Genomic DNA, 27,997 nt, shown 5'->3' with positions numbered 1-27,997 from the left:
TTGTGTTTTAGCAGTGTCATTCAAATATTTGAACTCCTTCCAAGTTATATGCCAAAAATCACATAGTTATCTATCATCAAAAATTATTTTTAATGATAACCAGCTGTCATCTTGATTAGGTTTTCTTTCCATTTTGTTAAAGGCAAAGAATTGAAACTAATTCTAGGTTTTATTACTCAGTTATTAGGGTCATTTACTTTCTCAACACTAATACCAATATTTTGAATTGTCCTAGAACTCTGGAGATTTTTACACTCAGGATCAATGTGCCATGGTAAAATGGATGACAAGCATACCCCTTTTTGAAAGTGTGACAAGGATAACAAGGATAAGAAAAATCAGAATAAATATTCTGACAGTCAAATTTTAGGAAAGAGTACATGTTAAGTTCAGGATGTAGCAATTATTTCCTTGAAATTATTCATGCCACCAAAAAATACATATTCCAGTTTGAACTCTGCTGGTCTGATCGTGTCTCCTTTTTAAGATAGTTAATGGTTACTCAACATTATGTGAATGTAGATTTTTTGATATCGGAACCAAGGGACCTACAGGATATTGTATATTTCAAAAGAGCTGCAGCAAGATCTCCTGTCCTACACGTTCTTCTTTTTTTTTTTTTTTTTTTTTTTTTGAGACGGAGTCTCGCGCTGTGTCACCCAGGCTGGAGTGCAGTGGCGCGATCTCGGCTCACTGCAATCTCCGCCTCCCAGGTTCACGCCATTCTCCTGCCTCAGCCTCCCGAGTAGCTGGGACTACAGGCGCCCGCCACCACGCCCGGCTAGTTTTTTGTATTTTTAGTAGAGACGGGGTTTCACCATGTTAGCCAGGATGGTCTCGATCTCCTGACCTCGTGATCCACCTGCCTCGGCCTCCCAAAGTGCTGGGATTACAGGCTTGAGCCACCGCGCCCGGCCACGTTCTTCTTATAGTGTGACATTGACACTCCTCTCATTGAGAAGTGAGGATCCATTTTCCCTTCTTTTGGACCTTGAGAGGCCTGTGAATATGGAGGAAGAGATGCTATGTGACTTCTGAGGCTATGTCATAAAGCTCTGCCTAGTTCACTTGGGAGGCTCACTTCTAGAACCCAACTGCCATGATGTGTGGAAGTCAGACCACATGGAAAGGCCATGAATAGGTATTCTGGCTGACAGTTTCATTTGAGTTCCTAGAACACCGCCAGCATCAACTGCTAGACATGTGTGTGAGGAAGCCTTTGGGATTACTCTGGATTCAGCCACCGCAGTCATCTGAATACAACCGCATGAAAGACCTGGAACAAGAACCCCAAAACTAAGAGACATAGTAATTAAATGATTTAAGCCACTATGTTTTAGAATTATTCATTATGTAGCAATAATAATCAAAACGGGACCTAAGAGAATATCTTAGTAATCAAAATAATTTGATGTTCATACAATAGAGAATTTATAGAAGTTTTAACTGATTTGTTCTAAAATTAATCTTTACATATTATGAAAATTGCAGTGTGCATTAGTACATAAAGACTGGAAGAAATACATTAAATAGCTAATGTTTAATTTCATTAAAAAACGACTAGACTTATGCTACAATTTGTTATTGATTAGGATTCTGTAAGTATATGAATTCCAAAGTTCTTACCTTTTATTTACTTTTAAAAATGTTAATTTTTATTCTCAAAGTAGTATTTGTGCTTAATTTTAAAAGTACTACAACAGTACATAAAGAAATAAATAGAAGCAAACGCCTATCCCCTTCCCTTTCCCTGGAAACATTTATTTTCAATCCGTTTTAGCTGTTTGTTCTTATATTTACCTTTCAATTTCTCTTACCATACTTTATTACCAGTTCTATGGCTTTTTGCTTGTTTTTTCAATTTTAGACTTTATTAGCTCCCTTCTAAAGAAGATTATCTCTTTCACACTCCTTCTTCAACTCATTTTAATGCATACACTTATTTTTTCTCCTCCTGTTCTCCCAATATAGTTACATCATGCTTTTTTTTTTTTTTTTTTTTTTGGAGTACAGAGTTTTTATTGGATGTCAGACACAAAGGCACATAATCAAACATGATTTCTAAATCTCTGTACACCCAGAAGGAAACAAGTATTTGCCACAATGGACACCACTTGCATGCACTACCTACACAATCATGTATGCATCGTTCAAGACACTGCCCCCACCCAAAGCATGAACAGCCCTTCCATCAATGTGAACACTCTAAGCGCTTAAATGACAAGGTATTAACACTCACAATTTAAATTTGCATTGTACTGTGATTATATATCTCCTCTCTCCCTTTTTACTACAGATTTTATCATATCAATTGGTTTTTTTAATCCAGGTGCCTATGACTATTTTAGCCTTAAACTTTCTCACAGAACTGTAAAACAGGTTTCACTACAGCCCATGTTATTGAACACATAATTTCTAGGTTTTTATTCTTTCTGTTTTTTTTTTCATTTTTAATTTTCTTTAGGTCTGTCCTTCTGGAGTCCACTGTCCTCCTGTGAAAATCTGGACTCATGACTCTCTAGACCAAGTATCCTAGCTGACACTCTAGGTTGCCATTACCAGGAATTATTCTTTGTTTTCCATTTATCTTTTTTCTCTCTGTATTGAATTCCCTGAATTTTTGGATTTTATGTCTTCCTCTTTCTTGGTCTATTTCTTTGTTGTGATGAAGTACATCTTCTAGTATTTCTGACAAAGGTTGCATACAAGATAAAAATTTTTTGGAGATGCTGATAAGGTTTTTTTATTCTACCTTTACATTTGATTAAATTAGAGCTTATGATAAAGTTTTAGATTAGAAATAACTTTCTCTTAGAATTTAGGAAACATTAATTTGTTGATTTCTGCTGATTTGTTGCTGCAATTGTTAAATCTGATACTACTCAGATACCAGGTTTTTTTTTTTTTGGTTTTTTATTTTTGTATAAGACTGGCTTTTTTTTAATCTCTGATGTTGTTTAGAATATTTTATTATCCTTGATATTTTGAAATTTCACTATGAATTTTTATATAGGTCTTTTTAAAATTCGCTATGCTAGACTCCAATTGCAAACTTTCAATATGGAAAATTAAATTCTTTATTTTTGTAAACTTTTTTTGTTGTTAAGTTCTTCAACTAGTTTTTTGTTTATTTTTCCTGCTCTCTGACACTTCTATCTGGATTTTGAACTTCCAGGCATGATTGCCTAATTTGAAAAAAATGTTATTCTTCTGTTTTCCATCCTTTTGTCTTTTATATTTTTGAGAATCATTCTCAGCTTTATCTCCAATTCTTCTACTGAATTTCTGCAATTATATTTTTAATTTCCCGTAGCTCTTTTTGTAAATGTTTCTTTCTTTCATTTTTTAAACACTATTTTTTAAAGTATTTCGGTCTTATTTCGTGGGTATAATATCTTCTCCCTGGGAATATTCATACTATATTTAGACTTTTGTTTCAATATTGCCTTTGTTTTACTCAGTTTTTCTTTTCTGTTCTTTTATTTTGGTTTCTGTTTTTAAGGTTAGAGAGTTCCTTCCCATATCTAGTCATCCTTGACCATTTTCTCCTATTTAAATTGAGGCAGAAAAATTTGAATTGGAAGTTCTGAGCCCATTGATAGATAGAACTTCTTACATGTAAGAAATTGTAAGGCAATTTCCTTGGGGGACATCAAAATATTAGTCTCTGTAGATCTTTTCTTTTATTCTGGCAAACTTCTCTAGAGGGTAGTCCTCCAATTTTCTTCTTGGAGGGAAAAACCCAGGTGATCTACTGTGCAAAAAATGGTTGGTCAGTGGGAGTGGTGATGTCAATGTTCAGTATAAAAACTTTCATTTTATAACCAAATCTAGACTACGGCCTCACTCTTAATGTCAATTATGCTATTTTCCTTGAGTCTAGACACTTTTGTCCATCTTTTCTAAAGAATGAAAAGATAAGTGGGGTGGGACAGTAGCATAATTGCAAGGGCTGGGGTGAGGGCTCTAAGGAGCAAACCATGCCTGATATAAATTTTCAATCTGTCTTCCTGTTTCAGCCCTACTCTATCTCATACTCCTGCCTTCAGAACTGTACAGAGTTCCTATACAGAGATTTTTTTGAGGGTTTGCTACTTGAATCTTCAGCTTCAGTTTTCTGAGTTTTGCTAATCAATTTCAACTAATCCCTGTTCTGGCAGACCACAGGACAGTGGTTCATGCTTGCCAGTGGCTCATGTCTGTAATCCCAACACTTTGGGAGGCTGAAGTGGGAGGATCACTTGAGGTCAGGAATTTGAAACCAGCCTGAGAGAGAGAGAGTGAGACCCCATCTTTATAAAAATTACAAAAATCAGCTGTTCTTGGTGGTGTGTTGCTGTAGTCCCAGCTAGTCATGAGGCTGAGGAGGGAAGACTGCTTGAACTCAGGAATTTGAAGTTACGGTGAGCTATGGTCACACCACTGCATTCTAGCCTAGGCCTAGAGTAAGACCTTGTCTCAAAAAAAAAAAAAAAAAAAAAAAGAAAAGAAAAGAAAAAAAAGAGAAACAACCACCACAACAAAACGAATCCATGCCCTTTTCATATTACAAAATTGTGTTGATTTCTCTTGTCTACTATCCCTGATGTCTCTTTCCCTCTTCCATTTTCTTTGTCTTTGTGGTTTTATACATTCTTACTTCCTTTACTGTAATTTTAGTGCCATTTCAAGATTAAATGTATGTGTTTAATCCATTACGTTTAACCTGCATTCTGTAACTTTTTAATGTTTTGCACTTAAGGGATTTACTAATTCTGCCTCTGTAGGTTATTTTTACATTACAAGATTTCACAGCTTTCAGCAAGTATATACATGCCTATATGAAGAATCAACAAAATTATATATCTTTATTATTTTCTCTTGATTTTTTGTAATTAAGAAAGATAGAGTGGCATATTAATAAGTGCTCATTCAGGAAACTGCTAAAGCATTTAAGGAATTGGTTAGGAAATTGTTGGAAGACTGAAGAAGTGACGAGGGGAAGGTGAAGTCATCCCTACCTACCACCCGTCTGGCAACAGAAGCAGCAAAGGAAATGGAGTTACCCAGAACCCAGGATTGTTGTGATGAAGAGGCTGTTGAGGTTCTACTTCTGCTGCTGCTGCAACTATCACCATTTCTTGCAGGCAGCTGGAAGCCCATACGCCTGCTGGGCTGCACAACCCAGGTCTATAGTCTCTTTTTATAGAGGCTGCAGTTACTGCTGCTAGAGCCAGAGCCCAAGAGCACGATGCAGGAGCACCAGGTCTGCCACCGCTGTGGAATTGCACTGCTTGAGCAGGACCTAGAGCATGCACTTGCCCTGCCCCCTCTCTAATGCTTTCATGCACCTCCAGAAACAACAGACACACACAAATACACACACACACACACACACACACACACACACACACACAGAGAGAGAGAGAGAGAGGGGGGGGGGAGAGAGAGAGAGAGATTTCTCTCTCCCTTTGCCTTTCGGTTCTCCAACAGTGCCTCCCGTTGGCAGAAACTTACTGGAAAGCAGCTGGTGAGAAAGTCTGTGTGATATAGTTTGCAGGCTCCCAGCCATCTTGTGATACAGAGGAGATTCCAGAAGGCTGGGAAGGTTGTTGTGAGCCAAATGACATATAGCCAGCTCAGAGGGTTTGAAGGGAAAGTCAGCAACTGACTTGTGAATATTATCATTTTTCCAAGTAGGCATATCTATCTGGCACATCCTCTGAGTGTGATACACATCTATAAATATATTGCATATACATATTTTTAATAGTCAGGGAGACTTTGAGAATAAAATTAGAACTGCTCATGGCAAAGAGGTTTGATAATTTTCCAACTGTGAAGAAAACTTTAATAATTATGATATTTCATTGATTATTTTGACATTTCCAGAGTTTATATTATACATTGCTGTTTTCGCTGACATTCTACCAAATTTGGAGCGAGTATATAATAGGTTAAGGAGGACTTTCTCATTGTCTCAGAGTTTTAGTTAAGGCCAAAAACTGAGCAGAAGAGGGGCTAAATTCCTCAGATTCTAGAGATTGCTGCTAAGGAAGCCAAAATTAGGTTCAGAAACTTACCCCAGGGCCAACCAAGAGAGAGCAGGTTTGGGCCCACTGCCATCAATCTGCGGGGCCATTTTTTTTTCTTTTAAAAACTTGTTTATTAAAGTGAATATGATCTTTCAGGTGAATCTGGCTATTTTTTATTGCTATAATTGAAGATGAAGAAAATCTTGTTTGGCCAATATGTAATCACAGAAAATAAAAGGGAATATCTTTCAGGTTCTTGGGCTCCTTCTGTCAGAGAAATTAGAAGTCAACTCTGGTCCTCAACTAGTTGCTGATGTTTTGAAAAGGCAAAGGGAGGACATATTCGTGACAGACTAGATTGTTCCTATTTACTTGTTCTTATGCCTTCTGTACAGAGTTATTCAAAATAAAGAAACAGGAGCTGTTGAATTGATGTCAACATGATACTTGGATGGCATTTGGCCAGGGGACTCATGAGTATCCAAGCCCTGTCCTGCCTTGGCTATCCTTCTCTGAGAAACACCCAAGATAAGGATCCATGCAGGATATACTGACCAACAGAGGATCCATGCAGGGTACACTGACCAACAGAGGACAGTGACATCATATTAAACAGACTTGACTCTCAAACTCCAAAGCAGAATAAAAGAGAACTAATCAAGACTTCATGAAACATTCTAAACTATATTGAACTATATATTGAAGTATATATTGAACTATGCAGTATATATCAAACTATACAGTATATACAGGCTTGAATATACTGGAAGCAAAGAAGACCAAAAGGACCTTCAGACCATTTTTACCTCAATATTCAATCCACAGTTAGGTCTTATCATTCCCATGTGGTGACTACTCCACTCACAGGTCCCAGTGTGTGAGACATAAGGACAAGGACAGATGGAGATGGAGAGAGCCCGCCCTGGACTCTCTTGGGCTGCATTAGTAAGCCAACTGGTTTGGCTTCTTTGTGGATGAGAAATAGACCAGCTGAAGAGGAAAAAAGAAAGAGAAGGGAGAGAAGAGAAAGAAAAATGGAGAAAAGAGAAAGAGACAGGAGCAGGCTTTCTCCCAAGGAGAATAGATCCCAAGCTTAGCCTTACTTCACTACACTCCTGGAAGTCAGAGTCCAGAAAAACAAAGATAGAGGAGAGATTTAGGCTTTTGTTTCTCTTATTGCTATTAAAATATCTTAGAAGGGAGAGACATCACACAAATATGTGGCCTTGACCTCTTTGAACACTCCATTGTGCTACAGTTAAGAGGCTATAGTATAACATCCAGGTCAGCAGTGGGATGAGGGTGGCTTGAAGTAGACAGCAGAAGTGAATGAAATCTGGAACTCCTCTCTGGAAGGCCAGAAAGAAACATTTTGCTGATGTCAGTCTTTGAGAAAGTCTGACGTTTTATGACTTCACGTTTTAGTGTACGGCAAGACTTAATTGTAACTTCTGTGTAAAACGTTTACTGATGATCCTATAATCGATTGATCTTTTCATTTGCTGAGGCACTGTGGCACTTTTTTTTTGTCAGTCTTGTAGCTTTTTTTTTTTTTTTTAATAACTTTTGCTTTGTCACTCAGGCTGGAGTGCAGTGACATGAGCTTGGCTCCTCTGCCTCCCAGGTTCAAGCAATTCTCCTGCCTCAGCTTCCCAAGTACCTGGAATACAGGTACATGCCACTACACCTGCTAATTTTATTTTATTTTTTTGTATTTTTGGTAAAGATGGGCTTTTGCCATGCTGGCCAGGCTGAGCTTGAACTCCTGACTTCAAGTGATCCCCCTGCCTTAGCCTCCCAAAGTGCTGGGATTACAGGCATGAGCCACGGCACCTGGCCAGCCTTGTAGTGTCTTTTCATGTTTGGCTCTATGTTTGTAACTGCACAGTGTTCTTTTCTGAGGCAGGTAACTTGTCATTTACCTCTTTCTATTTCTAGGATCCAACATAGTATTTGGCATTGAGTAGACAATAAAGTTTGATGATAAAATTGCCTAGTTTACAGATGGTACTATTGAGGTAGGACTTTTTTCCTTAATGAAAACTATCTTCAAAACTTTGTTTTGAAAATGTTCTCAATATTTACCTCTCTTAAAAATTGATTTAGTATTTTCATTCAGTGCTATTATTGAGAAGAAGGACTTACTGCTGCCATTTTGTTGCTTATTTTCTGGTTGTTCTGTAACTCCTCTCTTCCTTTCTCACTGTCTTCTTTTGTGGCTAAGTGATTTTTCTCTCATAGTATGTTTTAATTAGTTGCTTTTATTTTAAATGAATCTATTATAGCCTTTTGCCTTGTGATTGTCATAAGGCTTACTAAAAATCTTATAGATATAACAAGTTATTTTATTTTTATTTATTTATTTATTTTAGCCGCACGAATTCAGCATTTTATTTAATTATCAAGGACCACCTTAAAAATTACTTTAAAAAATTCAGGCCTATATTGAAAATAGGTATCCTGATAACTTCCAGAACATTATTCGGAACATCCGTTTCCCCAACTAAGATAAATCCATTGCCGGATGCTGAATAGATTTCGCCCATTACCACTTTGGATTTCTTGATAGTCTTATGTTTCCATCATCCACCGTAATGTGTTCAGTTCAGCTTCCTAGAAACATTTGAACAACGGCTTAGAAAAGTTTGCCCAATAATTCGGCACCTTCCAGGTTTTTAACAGTGAATAATGTTACTTGTGCAAGTCAGAATCTGATACCAATTAAAAGGTGACAGCTTTGCCAATAAACAAGAATATGCTCTTCCACGGCTAGGAAAGGAGACTGCCACAACTGACGGGTCCCAAAGATACATGGAGAACAAGTTATTTTAAAGACACAGCAACTTATCTTACACCACAAGGAAAATAATAGAAACAAGCTTGATTTCAGAGCCTGTTATTGGTCTATTCAGAGATTCAACTTCTTCCTGGTTTAGTCCTGGGAGGGTGTATGTGTCCAGGAATTTATCCATTTCTTCTAGATTTTCTAGTTTATTTGCATAGAGGTATTTATAGTATTCTCTGATGGTAGTTTGTATTTCTGTGGGATTGGTGATGATATCCGTTTTCTCATTTTTTATTGTGTCTATTTGATTCTTCTCTCTTTTTGTCTTTATTAGTCCTGCTAGCAGTCTATCAATTTTGTTCATCTTTTCAAAAAAACCAGCTCCTGGATTCATTGATTTTTTGAAGGGTTTTTTTTTACTGTCTCTATCTCCTTCAGTTCTGCTCTGATCTTAGTTACTTTTTGGCCTTCTGCTAGCTTTTGAATGTGTTTGCTCTTGCTTCTCTAGTTCTTTTAATTGTGATGTTAGGGTGTCAGTTTTAGATCTTTCCTGCTTTCTCTTGTGGGCATTTAGTGCTATAAATTTCCCTCTACACACTGCTTTAAATATGTCCCAGAGATTCTGGTATGGTATGTTCTCATTGGTTTCAAAGAACATCTTTATTTCTGCCTTCATTTTGTTATGTACCCAGTAGTCATTCAGGAGCAGGTTGTTCAGTTTCATGTAGTTGAGCAGTTTTGAGTGAGTTTTTAAATCTTGAGTTCTAGTTTGATTGCACTGTGGTCTGAGAGACAGTTTATTATAATTTCTGTTCTTTTACATTTGCTGAGGAGTGCTTTACTTCCAACTGTGTGGTCAATTTTGGAATAATTGCAATGTGGTACTGAGAAGAATGTATATTCTGTTGATTTGGGGTGGAGAGTTCTGTAGATGTCTCTTAGGTCCTCTTGGTGCAGAGTTGAGTTCAATTCCTGGATATCTTGTTAACTTCCTGTCTCATTGATCTGTCTAATGTTGACAGTGGTATGTAAAAGTCTCCCATTATGATTGTGTGGGAGCCTAAGTCTCTTTGTAGGTCTTTAAGGACTTGCTTTATGAATCTGGGAGCACCTGTACTGGATGCATGTATATTTAGGATAGTTAGCTCTTCTTGTTGAATTGATCCCTTTACCATTATATAATGGCCTTCTTTGTCTCTTTTGATCTTTGTTGGTTTAAAGTCTGTTTTATCAGAGACTAGAATTGCAACCCCTGCTTTTTTTTTTGTTTTCCATTTGCTTGGTAGATCTTCCTCCATCCCTTTATTTTGAACCTATGTGTGTCTCTGCACGTGAGATGGGTCTCATGAATATAGCAAACTGATGGGTCTTGACTCTTTATCCAGTTTGAGAGTCTGTGTCTTTTAATTAGAGCATTCAACCCATTTACATTTAAGGTTAATATTGTTATGTGTGAATTTGATCCTGTCATTATGATGTTAACTGGTTATTTTGCTCATTAGTTGCTGCAGTTTCTTCCTAGCATCAATGGTCTTTACAATTTGGCATGTTTTTGCAGTGGCTGGTACTGGTTGTTCCTTTCCATGCTTAGTGCTTCCTTCAGGAGCTCTTGTAAGGCAGGCCTGGTGGTGACAAAATCTCTTAGCATTTGCTTGTCTGTAAAGGATTTTATTTCTCCTTCACTTATGAAGCTTAGTTTGGCTAGATGTGAATTCTGGGTTGAAAATTCTTTTGTTTAAGAATGTTGAATATTGGCCCCCACTCTCTTCTGGCTCTACAGTTTCTGTGGAGAGATCTGCTATTAGTCTGATGGGCTTCCCTTTGTGGGTAACCCGACCTTTCTCTCTGGCTGCCCTTAACATTTTTTCCTTCATTTCAACTTTGGTGAATCTGACAATTACTTGTCTTAGAGTTGCTCTTCTTGAGGAGTATCTTTGTGGCTTTCTCTGTATTTCCTGAATTTGAATGTTGGCTTGCCTTGCTAGGTTGGGGAAGTTCTCCTGGATAATATCCTAAAGAGTGTTTTCCAACTTGGCTCCATTCTTCCCGTCACTTTCAGGTATACCAATCAGACATAGTCCCATATTTCTTGGAGGCTTTGTTCGTTTCTTTTTACTCTTTTTTTCTGTAAACTTCTCTTCTCGCTTCATTTCATTCATTTGATCTTCAATCATTGATATCCTTTCTTCCACTTGATCAAATCGGCTACTGAAGCTTGTGAATGCATCACATAGTTCTCGCACCATGGTTTTCAGCTCCATCAGGTCATTTAAGGTCTTCTCTATGCTGTTTATTCTAGTTAGCCATTCATCTAATCTTTTTTCAAGGTTTTAGCTTCTTTGTGATGGGTTTGAACATCCTCGTTTAGCTCGGAAAAGTTTGTTATTACTGATCGTCTGAAGCCTTCTTCTCTCATCTCATCAAAGTCATTCTCCGTCCAGTTTTGTTTCATTGCAGGTAAGGAGCTGTGTTCCTTTGGAGGAGAAGAGGTGCTCTGATTTTTAGAATTTTCAGCTTTTCTGCTCTGATTTCTCCCCATCTTTGTGGTTTTATCTACCTTTGGTCGTTGACAATGGTGATGTAAAGATGGAGTTTTGGTGTGGATGTCCTTTCTGTTTGTTAGTTTTCCTTCTCTGAAATTGAGGCAATAATTAATAACCTACCAACAAAATAAAGGCCAGGGCCACACAGATTCACAGCTGAATTCTAACAGAGGTACAAAGAGAAGTTGGTACCATTCCTTCTGAAACTATTCCAATCAACAGAAAAGGAGGGAACTTTCCCTAACTCATTGTATGAGGCCAGCATCATCCAGATTCTAAAACCTTGCAGAGACACAACAATAAAAGAGAATTTTAGACCAATATCCCTGGTGAACATCGATGCAAAAATCCTCAATAAAATACTGCAATCTGAATCCAGTAGCACATCAAAAAGCTTATCCGCCACATTCAAGTTGGCTTCATCCCTTGGATGCAAGGCTGGTTCAACATACACAAATCAATAAATGTAATTCATCATATAAACAGAACCAAAGACAAAAAACCACATGATTATCTCAATAGATGCAGAAAAGGCCTTTGAAAAAATTCAACAGCCCTTCATGCTAAAAACTCTCAATAAACTAGTTATTCATGGGATGTATCACAAAATAATAACAGCTATTTATGACAAACCCTCAGCTAATATCATACTGAATGGGTAAAAACTGGAAGAATTCCCTTTGAAAACTGGCACAGAACAGGGATGCCCTCTCTCACCACTCCTATTCAATATAGTGTTGGAAGTTCTGGCCAGGGCAATAAGGCAGGAGAAAGAAATAAATGGTGTTCAATTAGGAAAAGAGCAAGTCAAATTGTCCCTATTTCCAGATGACATGATTGTATATTTAGAAAACCCCATCTTTTCAGTCCTAAATCTCCTTAAGCTGATAAGCAACTTCAGCAAAATCTCAGGATACAAAATCAATGTGCAAAAATCACAAGTATTCCTATACACCAATAACAGACAAACAGAGAGCCAAATCATGAGTGAACTCCCATTGACAATTGCTTCAGAGAGAATAAAATATCTAGGAATCCAATTTACAAGGGATGTGAAGGACCTCTTCAAGGAGAACTACAAACCACTGCTCAATGAAATAAAAGAGGACACAAACAAATGGTAGAACATTCCATGCTCATGGATACGAAGAATCAATATTGTGAAAATGACCATACTGCCCAAGGTAATTTATAGATTCAATGCCATCCCCATCAAGCCACCAATGACTTTCTTCACAGAATTGGAAAAAACTACTTTAAAGTTCATATGGAACTAAAAAAGAGCCCACATTGCCAGGACAATCCTAAGCCAAAAGAACAAAGCTGGAGGCATCATGCTACCTGACTTCAGACTATACTTCAAGGCTACAGTAATCAAAACAGTATGGTACTGGTACCAAAACAGAAATATAGACCAATAGAACAGAACAGAGCCCTCAGAAATAATACCAACATCTACAACTGTCTGATCTTTGACAAACCTGACAAAAACAAGAAATGGGGAAAGGATTCCCTATTTAATAAATGGTGCTGGGAAAACTGGCTAGCAATATGTAGAAAGCTGAAACTGGACCCCTTCCTTACACCTTATACGAACATTAATTCAAGATGGATTAAAGACTTAAATGTTAGACCTAAAACCATAAAAACCCTAGAAGAAAACCTAGGCAATACCATTCAGAACATATGCATGCGCAAGGACTTCATGACTAAAATACGAAAAGCAATGGCAACAAAAGCCAAAACTGACAAATGGGATCTAATTAAACTAAAGAGTCTCTGTGCAGCAAAAGAAACTACCATCAGAGTGAACAGGCAACCTAAAGAATGGGAGAAAATTTTTGCAGTCTACCCATCTGACAAAGGGCTAATATCCAGAATCTACAAAGAACTCAAACAAATTTACAAGAAAAAAACAAACAACCCCATCAAAAAGTGGGCAAAGGATATGTACAGACACTTCTCAAAAAAAGACATTTATGCAGTCAACAGACACATGAAAAAATTCTCATCATCACTGGCCATAACAATCTAGAACTAGAAATACCATTTGACCTAGCCATCCCATTACTGGGTATATACTCAAAGGATTATAAATCATGCTGCTATAAAGACACATGCGCACATGTGGATTGTGGCACTATTCACAATAGCAAAGACTTGGAACCAAATGTCCATCAATGATACACTGGATTAAGAAAATGTGGCACATATACACCATGGAATACTATGCAGCCATAAAAAAGGATGAGTTCATGTCCTTTGTAGGGACATGGGTGAAGCTGGAAACCATCATTCTGAGCAAACTATCATAAGGACAGAAAACCAAATACTGCATGTTGTTACTCATAGGTTGGAATTGAATAATGAGGACCCTGGGACACTGGGTGGGGAACATCACACACCAGGGCCTGTTGTGGGGTGGAGGGAGAGGGGAGGGATAGCATTAGGAGATATACCTAATGTAAATGACAAGTTAATGGGTGCAGCACACCAACATGGCACATGTATACATATGTAACAAACCTGCACATTGTGTACATGTACCCTAGAACTTAAAGTATATCAAAAAACAATAGAAACAAGCAGAGAAAAAAGTAGAAAAAAAGAGACTTCTACACTTTAACTTTATCCTTCCTACATTTTGAAATTTTGTTGTCTCAATTTACATATTTTTTCCATTACATATCTCTTAACAGGTTGCTGTAATTGTTACTGTTTTTGATTGATTTGCTTTGGGCTTCAAACTAGACTTATGAATGGCTTGCATAGCAGTTACAGCAATAGAGTATTCTGGGTTTGTCAATGTGCTTACTTTCACCAGTCGGTTTTATGTCTTCAAATGTTTCTTCTTCTTCTTCTTTTTGTTTGAATATAAGTGTGTGTGTGTGTGTGTGTGTGTGTGTGTGTGTATTTCTCTTCAGATTGAAGAACTCCCTTTAGCATTTCTTGTAAGATGGGTCTGGTGGTGGTGAATTATCTTTGTTTATCTGGATAAGACTCTGTCTCTCTTTTATGTCGAAGAATAGCTTTTCTGGCTACATTATTCTTGCAATAACTTTTTATTTGTTTTTTTCTTTCAATGCTTTGAAAATGTCATAATATTCTCTTCTGGTACATTTGGTGTCTTTTGAGAAGTCTGTTGCCAGACAAATTGAGCTCCTTTATATGTTATTTGCTTGCTTTCTCTACTGCTTTTAAGATCCTCTTGTTGTCCTTGACCTTTAAGAGATAGACTATTATATGTTTTGTGGTGGTCCTATTTGGGTAAGATCTGTTTGGTGTTCTCTGATCTTCCTATACCTAGATATTTAGATCTTAGGTTTTTGAAAGTTTTCTGTTATTATTTTTTTGAATAGGCTTTCTTGCCTTTTCTCTTGCTCAGCTCCCCTTGAACACCAGTTATTCTTAATTTTGGTCTTTTGAGGTAATTTTTTATATCTTGTAGGTGCTCTTTATTCATTCCTTTTCACTGATTCTTCTCCTCTGACTGTGTATATTCAAATAGGCTGTTGTCCGATTCACTGATTCTTGTCTCTGCGTGATTCAGTCTGCTGTTGAGAGCATCTAATAAGTTTTCCAGTTTGGCAAATGTATTTTTCAGTTCTAAAATTTCTATTTAAAAAATTATTTAAATCTCTTTGTTAAAATTCTCTGACAAATTTCTGCATTGCTTTTCTGTTCTTTCTTGGGGATCACCAAGTTTCCTTAAAACTGATATCTTGAGTTCTTGGTCAGAGAGCTCACATATTGGCATCTCACTAGAGTCAGTCACTGGTTCCTTACTTTGTCTGTTTGAGGTCATGGTTCCCTGTTTGCTGTTGTTTCTTACGGATAGATGTCTATGTCTTTGCATTGAAGCATTATTTGTTTATTTCTTCTCTGTTCACTTTTTTTTTTTTTGGTTTGTTTTCATTGGATACATTTGTTTAGAGATACTTTGTAATTTACCTGTTGAATTTCTGTCTTTTTCCCCACTATATTACTGCCTCCTTTTTACTGCTTGGTGCCTTAAGCCTCAGTTTGCCTCAGCTCTAGTAAATGATCAGAGCACTACCCACCCTGAATCGGAAAGGTCCATAAATGGTTATCCTAGCTGTGTGAGAAGGTTGGCTAGGGGTTTGTGCCAAGAGAGCCTGTGGAGTGAACCTTCTACAATGTGGTGCTTCTGAACAGCCACTTCAATTTGACATCTCCGTTGGCCAATCTGTGAAGATATAGAGCAGAGTTTCCAGGGCTGGGGATGGTAGTCTTGCCCCGCCCCCGCACCGGCAGCTCAGTCTGTCCTCAGGGTTGTTTCTCCCATCAGGCATTCTTGGTGTTTCTCATGGGTTAAGGCAAAGACAGATCTTCTGCCAGGTAACTTAAGATGGTGGAGAAGCTGGTTGTCCACCTCAATCTTGCCTTTTCCATTGTAGGCACTGTGAGTCAAGGGGAAATTTTCCACACACTTAGTGCTGGGTAGATTGTGGGGAGGGGATATAGATATATAAGTTTGATTCTTTTGTCATCTGCTTGGAGTTTTTTCACTTCTCTATGGCCCTGGGAACTGTTTTCCCTCATATTTGAGTTTTTAGATATTGCTGGTGAGAATCTTGGCAGTGTATACTTGGTTTTGGTTTTCAGTGAGGGAAGGAATGAGGCTAGCTTGCTTCTGTGCTGCCATTTTGGAACTGGAAGTTTGGTTTAGTATTTTTAATACAACTTGATGAGCTAAATTTATTTTTCATCTTTGTACTTGTTCTTTGGAAAAACATGTATGAAGAGAAGATATATTTGGAATAAGATATACATGAAAAACTGAAGAGACAGAGTCTGTGTCATAAAATGTCTTTTTTAAAAAAAACTTTAAAATCCCTCAAAAATTGTTTATTATACAGGTGAATTTTGATAGTCATGATGGGTTTATCAAAAAACTAAAGTGGTATGCAAGGTAAGAATGATAGAAAGCTTTCGCTTTGGAGTGCTTCAGCCCGGGTGGTTAGGATAGAAAACTAGGGTCAATTCTATAAGAACAGGTTGACTTGCTTTTCCATTTTTATTAGGTCACTTTCTAATGCTCTTTCAGAGAACAAAATGACAATTTTAATGTGAAAATATAAGCGGGAAAGCATAATTCAAAGTGATTATACATTTTGCCAGTCAATGTGCTAAATTATGTATATCGGCTAACTCAATCTATTCAACTACTTCACAAAGAATATTATAATTTATAAAATAACTATAAATTTATAAACTAAAAAATTCAGGGTCACAGGATTTGATCAGTTTTCCTAGTTACCACCGATCATGGCAGAGCTATAAAGTAAACACACTTGCATGTGACTTTCTAGTTCAGCTCATGACTTGTACCACCACAATCCACTGATTCCTGAAGGCTAAGAAGTATCCTTTGGAATAAAAGAGGAGAGTGTATTGGGATACAGGGCAGTCTACTTTTCAGACAACTTTTGAGAAGTTACCCAAACCATCAGAAATCTGAGCTTCACATTAGACAAAGACAGCAGTCAGGCCATTTGAGAGTTTACATAAATTTTGGACTGACATCTTTACCATAATTTAGAAGTAATGAAGAGACACTTTAGGTTGAGCTTTGAGACTGACATGTTTTGCTTACTGTTTTGCACAATAGTCATCTTCTGCTGAAAAGAATAACTCACTTATAGAAAAGAACCTGTGATTGACTTATTGTTGCAAGCAAATGAAAAAAGTTGTAATAATCAATACAGGTTACTTTGAAAATGGTGAAAACCTAGATCATGTGGAGTATCAGCTTTTGTATATTTGTGTATAAATTCATTTACTTTGTCTAGTGCATCAAAAATTTTTTGGAATAATAAATGGAGGTATTTTACCTGAATAATAATGTGCTGAGTGCCAGGTGAAAAATTCAATTGATATACTGTCACAATACTTTTTTTTGTTTTACTGACAAGAGATGTCATGTTTTCTTGATTCCTGGTATATGGAGTGTGAACTGATAAATAGCATGGAGATGAAATTGTCAGTTACCATTATCACACCCAAGCAATTACCTTTTCTGGTGGCTTGCAATGCCATGAAATTCAGGTTCTGAAGTGTGGAAGCAAAGAGAAGGGAAAAAAAATGAATGTGACCACAAATTGGAAAAGCGCTTGGGTTAGAAAAGTAAGATTCCAAAGGGGCTCAAATAATTTATTGCTTCTTCTGAGACTGAAAAGGGAAGAAAACCAGGAAGAAGGGGACAGATTGGAGGTGGCTCTACCTTGAAGCTAATAAAACTTGAACCTTAGGGCCCATTATGTATAAGAATGCCTCAAGAGCTACCCTAGCAATATGTTAACTTGACCATACCAATTTTAATTTTTTTTTTGCAAGATATTTAACTGCAACCAATTGGGTCTGTTTTGTTCTCTCTGACTTTTCTTCCAATACATTTCTGTGGTTTGGGAGTGACCCCATACATTGTGTCTCTAAGGAAATTTGGGTGGAACATATATTTTAGTTTGGTTTAGTGGAATATATTTAAATGTTTCAGACAATTACTTCACATATATTTAAGTTACCACTTCCTCATTCTAGCATACAAATAGCTTCCAGATGTACTCCTATTGATCACTCTGCCAACATGATTAATGTCGTGACTCACTAGTATGTAACCAAAGTAATATGAATATGTGATATGAATATATTTAAGTTGATCAGCTTCTAAACTATGTGTCTAATGGAACAAAAACAATATTTGCATGGTATGGTTCCAGAAATAAGTCTGTGGAGAATTTTTCTAATGATCATGGGTATAAACTATAATTGGAGAATTTGTTTTCTATCAATATTCTCAAAAATAGTGTCAATAATGCAGTACGTAATGATGCAGTATGTAATTTTATAACATGTTTTAAAATTTTTTTCCGGTGGAAATTGTGTGAAATAGAATTTGTCAGGGTGTATGTAACATTCAAGTGGCTGTATACCATCTTGCTACTGGCCTGAGGTTGAAGTCTTCAGTTAGATCAGAAGTGTCAGAGCTTTGGACATGCGTTACTGGGACCTGAATGTACCTTTATAGAAACCTGTGTACACTATGAACTTGTGATGAGCCAACAACCATGTGACATCAGCAAGATGGCAGAATAGGAATTTTAGTGCTTATCCTCTTGGAGAAACATCAATTTGAGTAAGTATTTATAAATAAAAATAACTTCACAATGAATTCAGTTAATAATGCCGCCTGAGTAGAACACAGAAATAAGAAAATACACACTAAAGATGGTAGAAAGGACAGTTTCCCATTATCTGTGCCACTCCTCAAATCCTGCACAGAGCAGCACAGGGAGAGATACCCTCACCATAGGGGAAGGAGAGTGAAATGAGCATCCCCAGCACTAGACCCATCTCAGTGCCAGGCTGGTCCTCACGGTCCCAGGTTACAAGTTGGTCCCTACAGACCCAGGATCCAGACCTGCCACAGCATCAGCCTGGTCCTTGAAGCCCCAAGCTCCAGGTATACCTCTGTAACCTCAAGCTCCAGGCATACCTCAGAGCCAAACTGGCCTTCACAGATGTAGGCTTCAAGCCTGCCCTAATGTCAGGCAAGTCCCCATGGCCCCAGGCTCCAGACTGGCTCCTGTGATACTAGACTCCAGTGGACCCAGTGTTGAAGCCCGCTTCAATAGGCTTAGGGGCCATGCCTACCCTATTCAATCTGAGTGCTGGCCTGTCCCTGTGGACTTAGGCTCCAGGCCCACCATGAAATGACTCATACACCAGGCAAGCCTGCTTGCAAACTCAACTAGCTAGCTTACTCAGACTCTCTTGATGGGATGACTGAGGAAGAGCTTTCCCTGCCAGGCCAGTCTGCAAAGACTGGAAAAGATGCCTACTTCCTCAAATATTCAGACACTAATTGTAGAACACAGAGATCATGACATAACCAAAGGGACAAAATAAAGTGCCAGTAACCAACCTTAAGAAATGGAGATATATGAATTGCCTGACAAATATTTCAATATAATCTCTTTAAGAAGTTCAATGAACTACAGGGGAACACAGACAACTAAATGAAATCAGGAAAACAATACATGAATAAAACGAGAAATTCAGCAAAGACATAGAAACCATCATAACTAACCAGATATTCTGGAGCTAAACAAAATGACTAAACTGAAATATTACACAGAGAGCTGCAGCAGCAGCATATTGGAATAGGCAGAAGAAAGAAACAGTGAGCTCAAAGACAGGTCATTTAAAATTGTCCAGTCAGAGAAACAGGAAGAAAAAATAATGAAAAAGAGTGAAGAAAGCCTATGAGACTTATGGGAAGCCACCAAGTGAGTCAATTTACAAATTGTATCTTCTCAGAATCCCAGAAGAAGTAGAAAAAAAGAAAGGGGAAGAAAGCTTTTTAAAAAATAGTGACAAAAAACTCCCCAAATCCAGAGAGAGAAATAAACAGCGAGATCCATGATTTCCAAAGAACCCTAGATAGATTAAATGTAAAGAGATCTCTACTGAGATACATTATAATCAAATTCTCAAGATTCAAAGACAAATAATTTTGAAAGCATCAAGCGAATATTGAACCATCACATACAAGGAAGCCCCATAAGACTTTCTCAGCAGAAACTCTGCTGGCCAGGAAATAGTGGGATAATATAGTCAAACTGTGGAAAGAAAAAAATGCCAATCAATAATACTATGCCAGGAAAATCTGTTCTTAAGAAACGAAGAGTTTCTCAGATAAAAGCTGAGGGCATTTATTACTACTTGTGAGAAATGTTTTACCTGAAATGTTGAAGGGATTTCTTCAAATAACATGAAAGGATGCTAATTAACAAAATGAAAATATATGAGGGTATAAACTCACTGTAAAGGTAAGAATATAGTCAAATTCAGAGTATTATAATACTGGAAAGGTAGTGTATGTATCACTTTTAATTCTAGTATAAAAGTTAAAAGCCAAGAGTATTAAAATAACTAAAACTGCAACAATTTGTCAATGGAGATATAATATATAAAACATGTAAATTGTGACAGTCATAACAAAATCTTGAAGGAAGAGAAATTAAAAAGTAGTTTCTTTATGCCATTGAAGTTAAGTGGTTATCAGCTTAAAATAGACTGCTGTAACTATTAAGATGTTTTATGTAAGCTTCATGGTAATTATAGAGAAAAAACTTGTAGAAGATACACAAAAGATAAAGGAATTAATGCATTCTACTACATGAAACCATCAATTCACAGTCAAGAAGAAAGGAAAAAGGAAAAAAGTAGGTACAAAACAGTCAGGAAACAATGAACAAATTACTTTAAATATAAATGAATTAAAGTCGCCAGTTAATAGCCATAGGGTTTTTGAACTGATTTTTAAAAACTATAAAATATTCCTTATCTACAGCCTATAAGTGACTAATTTTAGATTTAAAGGCACATAGGTTAAAAGTGAAGAGATTGAAAAAGATATTTTATGCAAATGGTAACTACAAGAGAACAGGAGTGCTTATAATTACATCAGATAAAATACACTTTAATGATAAAAATAGACAAAAATTTCATCTTATAGTGATGAAAGGATCAGTCCATCAGGAAGAAAAAATGCATATAAATATATATGCTACCAACATCAGAAAACCTAAAGATCTAAAGCAAATATTACCAAAATTGAAGGGAGAAATAGACAGAAATACAATCGTGTTACAGGACTTCAATACACAACTTTCAACAATGGATAGCTCACCTAGACCAAAAATAAGAAAACAATGTATTTGAATGACACCGTAAAAGCAATAAACCTATCAGGCATACACAGAACATTCTATCCAATAGCAACCGAATACACATTCTTCTCAAGTGCAAACAAAACATTCTCTGGGATAGATCACGTGTTAGGCAATAAAACAAATCCTAAAAAATTTTAAATGATTAAAATTATATGAAGCATTTTTTCAACCACAATGATATAAAACTAGAAATAATAGGAAAAAAAGGAAAATTCACAAATACATGAAAATTAACATGCGTCTGAACAATCAAGGAATCAAAGAAGAAATCAAAAGAGAAATAAAAAAAATCTTCAGACTAATGAAAATGGAAACACAACATGCCAAATCTTATGAAATGCAGCAAAAGCAGTTTTAAGAAGGCAGTTTATTGAAATAATTGCCTACATTAAGAAAAGTTAAAGATCTCAATAAATAGCCTAACTTTATACTGCAGGAAACTTGAAAAAGAAGAATGAACTAACCTCAAACTTAGCGGAAAAAGAAAACAATAAAGACCCTAGCAGAAATAAATGAAATAATGACTAGAAAAATAGTAGAAAAGATCAACAGAGCTGAGTTGGTTTGAAAAAATAAACAAAATTGGCATACCTTTAGATAGACTAAAAAAGGAGATGGTTTAAATAAATAAAATTAAAAATGAAAGAGGAGACGTTATAGCTGATGTCGCAGAAACACAAAGGATCATAAGAGATCACTAGAAGTAATTTTATACTAAAAATTGGATTACCCAAAAGACATGGATAAATCCTTGCATCATAAAGAAATAGAATATCTGAACTTATCAAAAATGGATAAGAAGATAGCATCAGTAATAAAAAGTCTTTCATCAAAGAAAAGCCTTGTACCCAATGGTTTCACTGCTAAATTCTACCAATTATTTAAAGAATTAACACCAATCATTCTCAAACTCTTCCAAATAATTGAAGAGAGAATTACTTCCAAACTCCTTTTACAAACCCAACATTATCCTGACACCAAAGCCAGGCAAGGATATTACAAGAAAGAAAATTACAGGCCAAAATCCCTGGTGAACATAGATGCAAAAATCTTCAACACAATAATAGGAAACTGAATTGAAAAGTACATAAAAAGGATCATATACCATCATCAAGTGGAATTTATCCCTGGGATGTAAAGATGGTTCAATATACACAAGCTCATAGATGTGATACTTTACATTAATAGAATAAAGGATAAAAAATTGTATGATTATCTCAGTAGATGCAGAAAAAGTGTTTGACAAAATTTAACATCTTTTCATGATAAAAACTCAACAAACTGGATATAGAGATAATGTAGCTAAACGTAATAAAGGCCATATATGACAAGATCATATATGGTAACATCACATGGAATGATGAAAAGCTGAAAGCCTTTCCTCTAAGATCAGGAACAAGACAAAAGTGTTTTTTCTTTACTCTTCTCTTCATCATAGTACTGGAAGTCCTAGCCAGAGTAATTAGGCAGGAAAAAGAAAAAAAAATGAAATCAGAAAGGAAGAAGTAAAATTGTCTATTTGTAGACAACATGATCTTACATATACAAAACTAAAGATACCACCAGTAGGTGGTTAGAACTATTAAAAGAATTCAGTAAAGTTCAGGATACTTAATTCAACATATAAATTACATTTCTATACACTAACAGTGAGCCATTGGAAAAAGAAATTAAGAAAACAATCCCATTTATGTTAGCATAAAATAATAAATTTAACCAAAGTGGGAAATGATCTGTAGACTAAAAACTATAAAACACTGATAAAAAAATTGAAGAAAACACAATACATAGAAAGGTAGTCCATGTTCATGAATTGGAAGAATTAATATTGTTAAAATGCCTCCTCTACCCAAAATGATCTACAGATTCCATGCAATCCGTATCAATATTCCAATGGCATTTTTCACAGAAATAGAAACAAATCATGAAGTTCATATGGAACCACAAATGACCCTGAAAGCAATCTTGAGCAAAAAGAACAAAACTGGAGGCATCGCACTTCCTGATCTCAAAATATACTACAAAGCTATAATCTAAACAGTACCATACTAGTATAGGGTGAACACGCCCCCAATATTTCAATATAGGTTCTTTCTATTTTCTCTAAGTGTCAGCTGGTCTGAGAAATAAAGAGAAAGGGTACAAAGAGAGGAATTTTACAGCTGGGCCTCTGGGGGTGACCTCACATATTGGTCGGTCTGTGATGCCCACCTGAGCTGCAAAACTAGCAGGTTTTTATTAAGGACTCCAAAAAGGGAGGGAGTGTATGAACAGGGAGTAGGTCACAAAGATCACATGCTTCTGAGGCCAATAAAGATCACAAGGCAAAGGGCAAAGGGCAAAATTAGAATTACTAATGAGGGTCTCTGTTCAGCTGTGCATGTATTGTCTTGATAAACACCTTAAACAACAGAAAACAAGGTTTGAGAGCAGAGAACTGGTCTGACCTCAAATTCACCAGGGTAGGGAAAAACCCCACCCTGGTGAGCCTGAGGGTACTGCAGGAGACCAAGGTGTATTTCAGTCCTTATTTCAACCACATAAGACAGACACTCCCAGAGAGGCCCTTTACAGACCTTCCCCCAAGAATGCAATCTTTTCCTAGGGTCTTAATATTATATCCCTTGCTAGGAAAATAATTTAGCGATATCTCTTCTACTTGCATGTTCACTTATAGGCTCTCTGTAGGAAGAAAAATATGGTTCTATTCTGCCCGACCTAGCAGGCAGTCAGACTTTATAGTTGTCTTCCCTTGTTCCCTAAAATTGCTGTTATTCTGTTCTTTCAAGGTGCACTGATTTCATATTGTTCAAAAACACATGTTTTACAATCAATTTGTACAATAGTGGTCCTGAGGTGACGTACATCCTCAGCTTACGAAGATAACAGGATTAAGAGATTAAAGTAAGACAAGTGTAGGAAATTATAGGAGTATTATTTGGGAACTGATAAATGTCCATGAAATCTTCACAATTTATGTTTCTCTGCCACAGCTCCAGCTGGTCCCTCCATTTGGGGTCCCTGACTTCCCACAACATACTGGCATGAAAACAGACATATAAAACAGAATACAGATTCCAGAAATAAATCCACATATATGGCCAATTGATCTTTGACATAGGTGCCAAGAACATACAATGGGATGAGGACAATCTCTTCAATAAATAGTGTTGGGAAAACTATATCCACATGCAGAAGAGTCAAACTGGTCCCTTATTTTACACCATGTACAAAAGTCAACTCAAAACGGATTGAAGACTTAAGTGTAAGATCTGAAACTATAAAACTACTAGAAGAAAACAGAAAAAAGCTTCTTGACATTGGACTTGGTAGTGATTTTTGAACCCAGAAGCACTGGCAACGAAAGTAAAAATAGACAAATGGAATTGTATCAAACTAAAAAGCTTCTGTACACGAAAGGAAACTAGCAGTAGAGTGAAGAGGCAACCCAGGGAATTAGAGAAAATATTTGCAAACCATACATCTGATACAGGGTTAATCTCCAAAATATATAAGGAAATCAAACAACTCAATGGCAAGAAAATTACTCAATTAAAAAATGTACAAGGAACATGACTAGACATTTCTCAAATGAAAACGCCCAATAGGCAACAGGTATCTAAAGAAATGTTCAACATCACTAATCATCAGGGAAATCCAACTGTAAACCACAATGATTCACCTCACATCTGTTAGGATGGCTTTCATAAAAAATACAAGAGAAAATAAGCATTGGCAAGAATGTAAAGTAAAGGGAGCCCTTGTACACTGTAGATGGGAATGTAAATTGGTACAAACATTATAGAAAATAGTATTGCATTTCCTCAAAACTTAAAACTAGAAATACCATATGATTCACCAATCCTGTCACTGGGTGTATATCCAAAGAAAATGATTTGAGTATCTTGAAGATATATCTATACTCCATGTTCATTGCAGCACTATTCACAATAGCCAAGATATGAAATCAACTTAAGTGTCCACTAATGAATGAATGGATAAAAAATGTGGAGAGTATATATGTGATATATGATATACATATATATGACATATGTAATATATATATCACAATAGAATACTGCCTTAAAAAAGAAGAAAATTCTGTCATTTGTGACAACATGGATGAACCTGAAGGACATTATGCCAAGTGAAATAAGCTAGACAGAAAGACAAGCCCTGCTTTGCTTTTACTTCTATACAAATTATAATGAAGCCAAATATATGGAAGCAGAGGGTAGAGTAATGGTTCCAAGAGTTGGAGTTAGAGGAAATGAGGGAATGCTGATCAAAGGGTAAGAAATTTCAGTGATGCAAGATGAATGAATTCTGGAGACCTAATGTACAGCGTAGTGACTATAATTGATAATACAGAATTGCATCCTTGAAATTTGCTATGAAAGTAATTTTAAATGTTCTTACTACAAATGCACAAATCGTAACTATGTGAGATATTGGATATGGTGTTTAACTTCATTGTGGTAATCATTTCACAACATATACAAATATATCAAATGTCACATTATATACCTTAAACATATACAATTTTTATTTGTGAATTATGACTCAATAAAGCTGGGGAAAAAGAATTTTTCACAATTCCTGGGCAGATATGTAGTATTTTTCAAATACTTATTATACTTATCGTAGCTATATATGAAAGAAACTTTAGAGAGAATGTATAAGTTATTTACTGTTGCAAAACAAATCCGCCTAAAACCTGCTGGCTTAAAACAAAAATCATTATTCCATGGTCAGTAGTTAGGCCTAGGCTCTTCTAAGATGGCTCATCTTGCTTCACATGGTACTTGCTGAGGCTCACACATTAAGTCTGGGGTCTTAGCTGGGGCGGCTGGTGCGTTTTTCTTCTCTCTCCATAGTCTTGAGTCCTTCATGATGCTGCACAGGGCGATTTACATTCACAGGATGAAAGCATAAGCAAGGTCTCTTGAAGAGTAGGCTCATAGCTCACACAATGTCACTTTTGCATTTTACTGCTCAAAGAAAGCCACAAGATCAATCCAGATTCAAGAACTAGAGACACCACTGCTTGATGGGAGTTACTTCAAAGAATTTGTGGTCTTTTATTGCACTCTTATCACACAGAATTTACCAATTTGACCAAAACTTAAACATATATGAAAAAATACTAAGGTGTAAATTTCAAAGAAATCAATTGTCAACAATAAAAAATTAAGTCAATGGTACTAGAGATAAGGCTAAATTACCATTTTATTCTCTCTTTATAAAATGATATTAGAAGATTGTTGTCATTGGAAAAGGAATCAGAGTATGAAGTCATAAATATGTAGGAAAACAATTCCTACCTGGTGTGTATGGAAAGAAGGATCAACAAAATGTGTCTCTGAGATACAGTTGAGATGAGATCTTGTTATATTGCCCAACCTGGAGTGCAGTGGCTATTCATAGGCACAAACATAGCAAACTGCAGCCCTTGACCTTCTGGCCTCAAGTGATCCTCCCACATCAGCCTCCTGAGTAGCTAGGACCACAGGTGAGTGCCATGTTTGTTTGTTTATATAACCCAGATGTCAGGACCATGTTTGGGAGTTCATAAAGCCTGGATTTGGATAAACTAACACTACTTAACAGTTGAAAGATTTGGGGAAAGGACCTTTTTCTTTGAGAATCAGTTTTTCATCTGAAAAAAGCAATAATATCTGTTTTCATGTTTTTATAGATATTAGTGTATTAATGCATTAAAGTTACTAATACACTCCTGGTATATACCAAGCAGAGAGCAATACTTTTTGTTGAATATGTCTACTGTGTTCCATGTTTTATTCTAGATACTGGAGTTATAGTGGTAAACAAGAAAAAATTTAAAAAATTGCTACCCTCAAGAAGCTTACATTCTATAATAGTAAGGAGTTTATATGTAGTGGGAAACTGACACACTATTGAGGAGCTTATATGATAGTGAGGAGCTTATATGATAGTGAGGAGCTTATATGATAGTGAGGAGCTTACATTTTAGGCCTCAACAAATTGTAGTTCACGTTTTAGCATAAAGACATGAATAAAATGATGAAGAAAAATAACCAGTAAAATAGTCTATAGAGATTTTGTACATTTCTTACTTAGAAGTGTGTATTAATTGATCAAAAGGAGTTTAAGGAGAGAAGATGCTAGGAGTGCACATATAATGAACTTTCCCACACTGTAAATGGAGGCTAAATTATTTAGGATTACTCTAATCTAGTTACCTAGGAAAATTGGAGCTCTGTCTCATTTAAAAGATAGACTCTTATCAAAGGCAAGCTGTTCCCTTGTTTCTTTAGTATCCTGAAGAATTAAAAAGAAATCCTAATTTAGGAAAGCATTTCCATCTTAAAAAAAACCTCTCAATATGTTGAAAAAGCATCTTTAAAAATGCATTCCCTATCTGTATCAAAATTATATTGCAAGTATCAAATGATTTTGTATAACATTTTGTTTTACCATCTACTCTTTCTATAGAAATAATATTACAATATGCATTAAACCTATCGATTTTTTTCCTAGAGATGAATAAATTATTCTTATGTAGTTGCCTAGCAAAGGGGGAAAAATACCACATTTTTAAATTGAAGTTACAATTTTGAGGCAGAGCGCATTTTAAATATTGTCTATCTTTAAACTTTGGCAATTGGTTTTGTGCTTGTGATTGAATAGGGTGTTTTTGCAAATGCAAGGAATACTAGGAAAACAGATAAGCTTCTCATTTTATTTTTAATTCAGCTGTAAATCCTACTAATGTTTTAAGGTTTTAAAAATTATATTTTCTTGGGTTTTACAACATGAATTAAAAGCAATGAAAGGCATAGTTGCCTTGTCTACGCATATTTTGAGAGGATATTAAATATTACCTCACTGACATATGGGATATTAAAAATACAA

The 27,997-nt window shown here is 36.2% G+C and overlaps 1 long non-coding RNA gene and 1 other non-coding gene across 2 annotated transcripts in view; one reads left to right on the top strand and one right to left on the bottom strand.

Annotated features, from left to right (window-relative positions):
* Window positions 1-27,997, top strand: part of LOC123568330 (uncharacterized) — a 144,417-nt gene that overhangs the window by 25,624 nt on the left and 90,796 nt on the right. The window lies entirely within an intron of this gene.
* LOC123571126 (small nucleolar RNA SNORA24) lies at window positions 8,701-8,831 on the bottom strand. Its single transcript, XR_006695296.2, has one exon. It is a non-coding gene; the product is annotated as a small nucleolar RNA SNORA24 (small nucleolar RNA).

This window comes from Macaca fascicularis, chromosome 1 (assembly GCF_037993035.2).
Source record: "Macaca fascicularis isolate 582-1 chromosome 1, T2T-MFA8v1.1".
Taxonomy (NCBI): domain Eukaryota; kingdom Metazoa; phylum Chordata; class Mammalia; order Primates; family Cercopithecidae; genus Macaca; species Macaca fascicularis.
Note: the sequence above shows the minus strand (reverse complement) of the source record. Positions and strands in the feature narration are given on the sequence as shown.